The sequence below is a fragment of the Anarrhichthys ocellatus genome, unplaced genomic scaffold (assembly GCF_004355925.1).
Source record: "Anarrhichthys ocellatus isolate YVR2014 unplaced genomic scaffold, GSC_Weel_1.0 scaffold11, whole genome shotgun sequence".
Lineage (NCBI taxonomy): Eukaryota > Metazoa > Chordata > Actinopteri > Perciformes > Anarhichadidae > Anarrhichthys > Anarrhichthys ocellatus.
Genome location: NW_022280041.1, coordinates 2655764 through 2665519, shown reverse-complemented (window position 1 = coordinate 2665519; position 9756 = coordinate 2655764). Strand labels below are relative to the sequence as shown.

Sequence of the window (9756 nt, the reverse complement as noted above, 5' to 3'; positions counted from 1 at the left end):
GAGAGAGAGAGAGAGAGAGAGAGAGAGAGAGAGAGAGAGAGAGAGAGGGAGAGATTGAGAGCGAGAGAGAGAGAGAGAGAGCGAGAGAGGAAAAGGCGTTTCCACGTTTCAGCAGCTGGTGACCGAGCAGCGCACAGCGGAGCAGACAGACAGCGAGCGGTATCGCGACCATCCTGAACCCGGCTTTTCTGTTTAATAACCTCCAAACACTGACTGACAGCTCGTCTCGCCCGTGTCCCCTTCACGGCCGCGTTCACCCACGCAGATGAAACACACTCAAATCCATCACTGAACGACGCGAGTGGACTTTTTGTTGTTGTTGTTCTTCTTCTTCCCTGCAGAACGTCTCTCTCTCTCGGGCCGAAATAACATTCCTACACAGGAGATTATCCTCCCGCAGACTCCCGCATCTCTCTCCCTGACTCATATTTGCTGCGCTCGGGGTGAGTACGTCTCTGTTTGTTTTTCTCCCATGTAAACCGCTTTCTTTCTTTATAGTTATTATTTATAGTTAATTAATTGGGCCGAGGTCGGAGTCAGTCCGCCTCCCTCATTCATTCATATGGAGCATACCGTTACATGATGGGGCTTCACAGCCTGCCTGTAAAATGTAGTTTTCCGGCTCGTGTTGGCATCAAGTGGGTCGATTACACAGCAGGGGGAAAAGTTGAGGAAATGGGGCGTTCATGGCCCCTCATGGATGTTGAATTTGACATATTCATGAAATGAATGAAATTCACTCTTATGGGGACGTTCTTCCTGTTCTCTGAAACCGATTTGGACCATAACTGAAAAATTCCACAGCAAAAAAAACCATTTATTGTTTATGTAACTAAAAGCAAGGAGCCATGTGAAAACGCGAGATGCCTTGACAGGACTGCAGCGTTGAACTTGACTATTAAGTGTCAAGTTGGTGGATTTCCCCCTTCTCAAGAGAGCATTTAACACACCATTAATTAAACTAATTGGATTGGGTTTAGTGTCTCTGGAGGCATTCACGATACCCAATGTCCTTTTCCTTACTTCCTAGCAAAATATTCCCATAATATTCCCGTTGAAACTTGATTTAGCAATGTTGTTATGTATTGTCCTATTGGATCATGATGATTTACATTATTTATTTATTGATTTCTAGCCTGTAGGAGTCTGTTTCTTGAGTGTTTTATACATATATAAGGATCGCTGCAGCCAGATTATCAGGAATGTTCTGCCTCTAAAAACACAGTCAGAGGAAAGAGGCAATAATAAACTGTGTGTGTGTGTGTGTGTGTGTGTGGACGGGGTGGGTCTTTAATGAATGGATGTGTCTGGCCTGCCACTACTGCTCCTCCCCTCACCAATAACTGGTTTGTATCACCTAATGTTCCTGTATTGTATTTTATTTCAAATCCCCTGGTGATGTCATGAAAGTACTCCTATTGTATTCTTGTTGAATTTTTATTTTTTAAGCCTAAACCGACATTCTGTTTAAGCTGAAAATAGTTTTTGTTTTGCATTAAAATTTGTCTAAATTCTTAGGAACTCATAATTGTGTTATAAATAGACTAACAGCGGTAAATATGAAGCTACATGTTTACGCGATAGTGTTTTGCAATGCAGAGCTCTCTGTAGTCATTGACTTTGTCTTATTTTCTCTTTTGGGGTAAAAAACGTGGTCTAAAATGTCAGAAAATAGTGAAAAATTACCATCACGATGTCAGAGACATAAGGAAAGGACGAAGACATAACCTTTGCATGAAAATGACAAACAATCAAAACAATTGCTTGATTCCTTAATCGTTACTAGTTTCAGTGTCCTTCTCTTGCACCCTGACCCCTATGTGACACACGCATCCATCCATGTGTGACATTTGTACAGCATGACAGCTGTCCGTCCGTTTCCTGTGAGGCTGCATTCCAGTCCTATCGTCCCACCACAGGCTGTTAAACAATCCCAGTACAGCAGAACAGAGTCAACTTTACTTCATCGAAACTGTGTGTGTGTGTGTGTGTGTGTGTGTGTGTGTGTGTGTGTGTGTGTGCCTTGACTCAGCTTTTTGGGAGCCGGTCTCGTCTCTGATACAAATCGATCCGTCTTCTCGTACAGAGCAACAGCAACAAAAAAGAAAAGAAAAGTGGGCAGCGCAGCAGAAATGTGCTTCCTCTCCCGGGTTCACTTCCTCTCTGTGTTTGTCCGCGGTGTCGGTTGTCCCCCCGCCGCCGGGGGAATTTTTGTGGTTGGCTGTTTACAGGCACTGAGTCAAACACAGTTTTCGGGAAGATCAGTGTTAAACTGGTGTAACTTGATGCAAATCAAAACAAAATAAAAACGTGGGTTTTTTTCAATTTTTTGACATTCCTGATATGGACTTTACTTGTCAGCAAGCTGTTCATTCTCACATGTTCCAGACAGCAGATAATAGAACAGAACTTTTGCAACTGAAAACCCATAAATTCACTCTCAAGTTTATCCAAAAATGGGAAAGTCTGGTGTTGAGTACATTCACTTCTGCAACCATAGGAAATGAGGAATGGAGTCTTTGTAACTGGACTCGCCGACATCTGATCTGTTTCCTCTCTCGTCTCTTTTTGGTTTTCTTTGTTTTGAAACATCACAGATTAACCGGGGGGGCATCACAAAGCTTCAGTCAGCCAACTGAACGCTTTTTCAACCTTTTAGGATGAAGAGAGCAGGAAAGGTTTGATTTTTATTAACCAAATGTAGCTCTCGCTATTCAGTTTGTGTCCTTAAAGAGCTAAAATTAGGTCACTGACTTTGCTAATATTCAGTGTTTTTATTATTACTGTCAGGATTGAGGCTTCGCTACAGGCCTGCATTGTTGTCAGTGTAGACAAGTCTCTGAAAAAGCCTTTTATATCATCATGCCACCCAGGCTAACCTCCGTCCGCACTGACAGGCCGACATTGGATATTTAATAAAGCCCATGTATCGGCCTGATCCGACAACAATGCACGTCGACACAGCACGCTGGGTAATTAAGATCACAGTCGCGCTGAAAACCAACACACACGTGTGTCAAAGTGAGGACTCGGATGTCATGAAAACGACCCGTCACTCTGAAAGCATCGCCTCCTGCAGCCGTTGATCCTCTGACGTTCCTCCTGGTACACAGCGGGGGACAGATACGTCCCTGTCAGAGCCCAGCCTTTTGTCCCCGGCCTTTGTTTTCCGGTCTCTCAGGAAGCTATGACTTACCGGCATTATGCCGCGTTACATCACTGCCTGTAATCTGCGCCACGGCTGCCCGCTTGCATCGTCCTCCGCGTCGCTGCCCGCTTGCCTCGGGTCTGTTCTGGGCATCCATTTACTGATTAAACTGTTGGAGCAGATGCCTCCCTCTAACTCAACAGGAAAATGTTTCTGAAGGTAAACAACTACGTTGTAGACGTGCAACAAGAAAAATAACTCAAATTAGCGCCGTTATCCTGCAGTCCACAACTGATGCAGAGCTTGAAGTGACGCAGAGAGCGGTGACATTACGGAACTACAGGGGCCAGTGCAGTCCCCAAAAGTGAAAAATAATGTGTGGTTCGGATGCGCTCGGATACCTCGGCACATGCTACACCCTTCCACCAAGTTTCATGAAAATCGGTCCAGCAGTTTTTCCGTAACCCTGCTTACAAACGGACCAAACGAACAAATCACCGAACCGAACCGAAAACCTCCTCCACGGCGATAATAATCCTCTGGCTCCAAAAATATCGTCTTTCTATTAATGACTCCGTCTGTTCCTGTGTTTTTAATGGGACAGGGCATTGTAAAAGAGCAAACTGCAAAACGTAGCTATGAATAAAGGTTAAATACATAGTTGACTAATTGCCTCAAAGACTTTGGTTTCCATTGACCTTACCTGGGTTTAAACGAAAGGCTGCCACCTAAACTTCAATGACATGAATCATCAGTTGAAAAGCCCCCCAGAGCTAAACCTCATTTGTCAGTCAAATCACTGCACTTTTTCTTTTTTAACTGCTGCATTACACACACAGCCGTGCAGGCGCAGCCTTGATACTCACAGCTGTGAAACGAAACCTTAGCCTGATGTCTCCGTCTCAGTCATTGGGGGTCACAGGATGCTGAGAACATTGGCAAAGTAGGAAGAGTGAAACCAGCAGCCAGAGCTAATCTTACCACCCCCACTGTTTATTAGAATGTCTGTAACAAACACTGTGTATTGTGTTGCGCTCACCCGGAGCACTGGAAGCTCTGCTCTTTAGAAAACGGGAAGTAATGCCTTTTAAGGGGAAGTCCGCATTTCCAGTTACATCACGGCTCATAATCGATTATTATTCCCTGTCACAGATTTTTAGATTCCAGATACAGATGGTCCTATTCATTGGGTTTTATCATCCAAATCCACCCACAAGCCTACAGTATATGAATATGTACCATGTTTTTGGCAGGTTAGTGTATTTATTGAGACGATTATGTTGGCGATTAGCATCAATAACCATTTAAATGTTATTTGGAAGAGGAAATGAGCAGCTGGTTACAATTTATCTTTTAACCGGAAAGGAGAGATTTACCCTGTTACAGTATTTGCATATCTGAAGCATGTGCAATGATTCATTTTAAATTCCCCAGTGCCACAAAGGTTAAGCCTGTCTCTCTCAGGCTGCAGCCACATGGACACATAAAAAAAAAACCACACATTTAATCCCTCCAGCTACTGCTTGGTTGCGTGGTTGTTCAGTTGCTGTGCTACAAGTGACGCCTACACAGGCGAAAAAAAACAACTTTTAAAAAAAATGCCTGCTTCCACTTTTGGAGAGGTGTTGTGAGGATGGAAAAGAAAGGGGGGGAAAAAAAGGCACGACTTCAGCGTGGGTTACGTGCAAAACAGGAGTGACTCTGCTGATTTTACGGATGGAGGGAGGAAATGTGGACTGTATTTTTAAATGCAACTGTGGAAGTGTTTCATAAGCCCAGTCTGTGTGACTGGCAGTGTTTCACAGTGGCCACAGCAATGGATGTAGTGATCCACACACACACACACACACATGCAGTACACCTAAGCCTGCACAGACGGACAGAGCCACACAAACGGGAACGGTGCAGATGGGCTGACACATGCACATAACACGTGGATATGCACACACAACCGTGCGCATAAGCTACTCTGCCGCTCAACTCCGAAATGAAACGCCTCAGTGGGCCTGATTGGATTTGATAAGTGTCGATTTGATTGAAACACAGTTCTGCAGTGTGTGTGTGTTGCAGGTGTTACAGGATATTCTGTCAAGAGTCACCTCGAAGTGTTGACTCTGTTTCTGTCTGCCCGCCTCTCTCGCTCACATCCGCTATAACAATCAAATTGACTGGGTTTTTTTCTCCCACATCAAACTCTCCACCACTTCCTGGGTGGAAGCTGCTCCGTCCCCCTCGGTGCCGTCGAGCCGATGCATTTCACATGGTCTTCTCATCTACATCTGCACAGATCCGTGTGCACACACACACACTTACACACACACACACACACACACACACACACACACACACAGAAGCACTTTGACTTTACCATACAGGTCAGGTTTCCTGCAGTAACTTCCAAGCAGCCGTTGGTTTCCAGTAAATTCACTAAGCTGAGAAAATGAATCTAGGTTAAAATTTTCGCATACATTTTTTTGAACAATAACTGGGTTCTTGTTTGTGGTGCTGAAAATTGTGTCAACTGTTTTTGTAGGGACTATTTCTTTTGTAGAATGTAGTTCCAAAGGAAACTGACATAACAAGCTGCAGTATCTTTGCAAAGTGACACTTAAATGACAAACAAACATTTTTCTGCAATCACTGAGGATATAGTTTGACATTTGGGAAATTATGTTAATTAGCTTTCTTGCCGACAGTTAGATGAGAAGATCGATACCACACATCCATATGTAAAATATGAAGCTACGCCCAGGAGGTGGTTAGCTTAGCATAAAGGCTGGTAGCAGGGAGGAACTGCTAGCCTGGTTCACTTTACATGTAGTTTTTTTGAGCGGATTAAACATGTTAATTAGTGAGCGATAAAGGTGCTGGTAGGCAGATTTTGTTACCTTTGGACATAGCAAGACTAGCTGTTTCCAATATCTATGCTAAGCTAAGCTAATTGTCTCCTGGTATAGACGTAGGTGGTATCCATCTTCTCATCTTGGTAACAAAGCAAATAACTCTATTTTACAAAATGTTGCACTGTGACATTTCAGGACAAGTGCTTGTGCTTAAAAGCCTTTAAAATACAATCACTGTTATTAATAAAAACAATTTAAAAAAAACTCCTGAACTCCAATAACCCTGGTGTTCGTGTGACACACAGCTAACTTTTTATGGCAAGTTTTTGTATGCGACAGACGAGGACTCAGCCTCTGGCGCCGTGGAGAAGCTGGCAGTGCCCGCCGGGGGGGTCTGGTGTGTTTGTGCTTCTTCATCTACTCTTTGGATGATGAGGGACATGTATGAGTGTGTGTGTGTGTGTGTGTGTGTGTGTGTGTGTGTGTGTGTGTGTGAAGAAGCTCGTGGCGTGGGTGGGAAGCACAGGTTTACAACAACAGTTGCTCTGACGAGCCATGACCGCGTTGATGAAACACTTTGTGTTGCTGAGGGGATACAGAGCGGCCGTCTCTCTGTGGCACCCTGAATTAGACCAAATGCCGTCTTTATGGACTTCATTAAAGACGGTTTTTGGTTGCTGTGCTCATTTTGGAGAATTTTTAAAACCTTTTTCTGGTGTTTCCTGATGTTTGTTTGTTTTTCCTCAACACAGCTGTCTCAGCATCACTGTCTTCCATCTCGAAAAAGGGAAGTCTGCTTCCTGCACTCGATTAAAAGCCCAGAACGTGTCTCCGCCTGCCTTAATGTTATTACCTACATCCCCTCCTATAGCGTATGCATGTTCATGTACGTGTGGTTGAAAAAGCCTCGGGAATCAGGTTAACCTCCTCGGCACAGAGAGGAAAAATCCACACGCACACACACACACACACACGCGTGTCCCTTCTCTCCGCTCAAACTAATAAAATGCGATGCAGGCGTCAAACTTGCTCTGTGTACGATGTTTATGTAACCCTCTGGGGACCTGTGTACCCACCTAGTGCTTGAGGTATTGCAGCTTGCACTAATGCATTGTACCATTACACAAGACCCGGCTAGAAGCTTTAACGTAATACCTTTTTTTTTTTTTACAGTGTTTTTGGAGAGACTAAATCCGTTGGTGGGCAGCGAGAAGCCCACAAGTCACATTTTCGTCTTGTCGTTTTTGATATCAGGCCGGTCTCAAATCCGCTGCCTTCTTCGCAGCACTTAGTATTCAACGTTGGGAGCATGTTCTCATTGAGGACTTTGAATTGAATTTGCCTCAGTCCATTTGGGGATTGTCTCAGGGCTTCGAAACTACTTCAGCCTGCCTGCGTCATCTTTGCTTCCTGAGTGAAGTTCGGTTCAAGAGATGAATTCATTACATGATAACCAGTCTTGTTAGTGCTTTTCTTGTGTTTCTCTTTGTGTGTTTGAAAGAATGAACACTATGTACACACCTTTAAACCCTGGGTATGTGCAACCCTAGTACAAACATCTTAAAATTGATCTACATTGATTAAAAGTGTCAGTAACTCAGTTTCCAGACAGAAGCAGCTCAGGAATGATGTCCAGTTCATTGTTCATAGCTGTTTTCCGTGAAAACCTCCTGCAGTCTTCGCCTTGCAGCTCGATTTTGGATGCTGGCTCAAGCTCTGCTGTATGTGCACTCCGTTATTACAGAGAAACCAGAACATCTTAGTCATCGCAGGGCTGCACTGTGTCTCATATTGTCCTCGGTCTCTTGGTGGTGATGGGGAACTATCGAGCAGGAAAGTCAATTTGACTTGATCATTAACAGGAAAGGAAAGCACAGACAGAAATAACGACAGCATCACCACAATGAGGAAATGAGAGAGCAACATCAAATAACCCTGCCGTGTTCCTTTTTTTTAAAGACCTCACACAGCAACTAGTCTCACATTAAGACGACAACAACGATGTGTAATAGAGCAGATGGATCTTTAATGGTGTTTTGCATAAGCACTAATTGAATCACGGCAATAATGGGGATGAAAGTTACATCTCACCCGTGCTGATAATTACTGTGAGAAGACGGAAGACTGTGAGCTGTTTGGGGTTGCGAAGGCAAGTGGTTTGGTAACCGAGGAGCCAACCTTTTATATTCTCTTACTGCATATTCTAATAATTCAGTTCACATGTGTAGGTAATGATACGGGGGAAAAGTCGTTTGTTCTGCGTTGTAATTGTGGGCACTTTGTTGGCTGCGTAACTGCTCTTTATGTAACATTACTACAGTACCACGTATCTGAAAGAGGATGTTTTCTCAAGGATTTAGGACGTTAAGGTTCGGGATGATATTGGTAGATGTCAATGGTGCCCAGAGGATTGATCGTAATGACTCGCCACCAGCAGGTTTTGTATGCCTCCTTGTCGGTGTCAGCCATGTCCATCCGTCCGTCCCATTCTCATGAACATAATCCCTCAGGAGCTCCTTGAGAACATCTTCAACTTTGACACAAACTTCCACTTGGCGAATTTGGTGGTCATCAGTCACTGTGACCTCACAAAACACACGTTTTTTGGCCATAACTCAAGAATTCGCTAATAGTGTCAATTTCACACAATTGTCCAATAGGATAAAAGGAAGCGATGACATTTTGGATAGGATGGACATTGGTTGACAACATTTGAATGGATAACCATGAATTTCAACAGACATTCATGGTTTCCAGAGGATGTACCCCACTGACTTTTCATCTTTCCGAACCAGCGAGTTGATTATGTGCTTGTGGTTTTGAGTGAAATGTCTCAACAACGGTTGGATGGATTGCCATGACTTTTGATAAATATATTTATGATCCCCTTCAGGATGAATTGCAACAACTTTGGTGGTCCCATAGCTAACTATGGGACCACCATCTAGCGCCATTATTAGGTCCAAATTTGTGTTTGGTAATTACTTTTACCTGACGTTCCCATCAGCCCCAGATGTACTGTGTGTCTAGTGCTATTTTGCAAATGTTATTATGCTAACACAAATATTGAAAACATTATAACGGAATCAGCTTAAAGCTCATTTCCATCTGTGTCCATTTTCAAACACCTCAGTGCCTTAACTCATCCTTATATTAGCCGTTAGCATAGCTGTAGACTCTTGTCCAACAGAACTCTTGCCGTTGAATTCTCGTCAGTCAACAGGTGCCAGCATGAACACAAGCATCCCCATAGTCCTGCTTTAACATCGCCAACGCTCACTTAACTGTGAGTTATTACCGCAATAACGTGGAGGCGAAATAGCAGGACTGCACAAGGAGTCCTGCAGAGAATTCATCAACTGCTGTGTTATTATAGAAATCCTTAATAGAGCTGTAATGTGTAGAGGCGGGAAGGCAAGCAGGTAAAGTACGCCAGTCAGATGTGTTACGTACACCCCCGATGCAGGGTGATGGACCGAGTTTAATTTCCTCTGAATCTTCCTCCCTGGTACCGGTGTGCTCAATCCACTAATGGAACAATAGGGAGCGACAGAAAGAGGGACGGAGAGAGCAATAGAGAGGAGGAGGCAGGCGAGCAGGCAGAGGAATCTGAATTTTTCAGCCACACCCGGAGTCTGAAACATAGACAACATTGAACAAGTTGTTTAATCTCTAATGGACTGTTTGGGGACTCCAGCCTATTTGTGTGTGTGTGTGGGTGTGTGTGTGTGTGTGTGTGTGTGTGTGTGTGTGTGTGTGTGTGTG

At 44.0% G+C, this 9756-nt stretch overlaps 1 protein-coding gene across 1 annotated transcript in view; it reads left to right on the top strand.

Annotated features, from left to right (window-relative positions):
- The first annotated feature begins 58 nt into the window (after positions 1 to 58).
- The window catches only part of pea15 (proliferation and apoptosis adaptor protein 15), a 29748-nt gene continuing 20050 nt past the window's right edge, over positions 59 to 9756 (top strand). Inside the window, exon 1 of the mRNA XM_031850682.1 lies at positions 59 to 443. The gene's annotated coding sequence lies outside the window, so the exon portion shown is untranslated. The remainder of the gene's footprint in view (positions 444 to 9756) is intronic.